Source organism: Chrysochloris asiatica, unplaced genomic scaffold, assembly GCF_000296735.1.
Source record: "Chrysochloris asiatica unplaced genomic scaffold, ChrAsi1.0 scaffold00138, whole genome shotgun sequence".
NCBI lineage: Eukaryota > Metazoa > Chordata > Mammalia > Afrosoricida > Chrysochloridae > Chrysochloris > Chrysochloris asiatica.
Window position 1 is genome coordinate 6,113,497 of NW_006408656.1, and position 1,773 is coordinate 6,115,269.

Here is a 1,773-nt window from a genome sequence, read left to right on the forward strand (position 1 = left end):
AGTTATGATATTGGAGGATAATATTAAAAATACCATGGTGTGCCTAAAGAACATACTAATCTATGTTGGAAGAAGTAAAGCCAGAATGCTCCTTGGAAGCCAGGATGGCCAGACTTCTTCTCTTATACTTAGGACATATTATCAGGAGGGACCAGTCCCTGGAGAAGGATATCATGTTTGGTAAAATCAAATGTCAGAGAAAAAGAGGAAGACCCCCAATGAGATGGACTGGCACAGTGGCAGCAGTAATGGGCTCAAATGTAGCAATGGTTGTGAGGTTGGTGCAGTACCGGTCAGTGTTTTGTTTGGTTGTGCATAGGGTCACTATGAATTGGTACCTACTCGATGGCACTTAACAACAAAAATAACTTAACCTATACCCAAGCAACTACTGATCTGTCATTAGAGATTAGTTTGCATTTACTAGAATTTTATGTGAGTGGATACATACAGTATGCACTTTTTTCAGTCTCACTTTTTTCTCTCTGCAAAATTATTTTGAGAGCTATCCTCATTAATGCAGGTGTAAATAGTTCAATCAATTTCATTGCTGAGTACCATTCCACTCTATGGATATATTATAACTTGATTACTCAATAACCTGTTGATGGACATTTGGATTTGTTAGACAAATAAGTCAAACATGGCCTCATGTATAGGTCCTGTAGGATTAGCATTAGACTGCTAGCTGTGCTGCGAGATCAGTAGTTCAAGTCCACAAGCTACTAGGGTTTCTATGAGTTGAAACCAACTTGGCAACCCACACAAACCAGCCTTGACAAATTCAAATTTGTATACATCCAAATGGTTTTTTTGTTTGTTTTGTTTTTTAGTTTTTATTGTGAATTGAGTGATAGTTTAAAAAGCAGAACATAAGCTTTACATTCATCCTATTGTATTTTGTTTCACTACAATTATTACAATCCTCTCATGCATCATCATTCAATAACATTTGCTTCTATTTCTAATGGTTATTATTATTATTTTTTTTTTTTTGGATGTACACAGAAGCACTCAGTAATATATAACCATTCAAACAACCAAAGGACATATCCTACAATACTGCCCCCCGGCCGCCAGCTCACAGCCCCTCTCCCTCCTTGAGTCTAGAGTCCCCAGCTGCTCCATCTCTCCACATCATAGTCTCTGCCTCCATCTCTGGCGTCGCTGCTTCTCTGGATAGGATCCTGCACTCCACTCTTCTCCCTTGATGGTCCCAGGGTCCTCCACTCCTGGACTGCAAGATCAACCACTCCCCTCCTTTTGTTACAAAACGTCTACCTTTACATTTGCAACATTCACAATCAGTCCTGATAGCAATTATTCACTATTGAACCACAAGAGTCTTATCACCATCTCTTTACACCAGCCCCATCTAGACAGGTTGAAAACCACTCAGTGGAGATTCTACCTTCCCCTGCATCCTCTGAAGCTAAGTTCCCTCTTGAAAACTTGTAAACCAGTCATTTTGTGCCTTTGTAGTCCCCCTCCCCCAGTTTGGATAGCCAATGTCTAAGTTGCCCATCCCTGTCAACCCTGTGTACCGACAGGGTGGGAATGATCCTTGCTGTAAAGATTCATCCCCTCTTTTAAGCTACTACATTCATAAGTATAGGTCAAGTTCATCAAATTGTAGTGGATTACACTTTTTTCCCCTCTTCTTTCTTTCTCTAGTCAAGTTCTGATCATTCAGCCATTGAAGCCAGGTCAAGTGGGTACTATCTGCAAGTGTGGGTGTTCTTGTGTATCTCCCCTCACTTCATATCAGCTGGA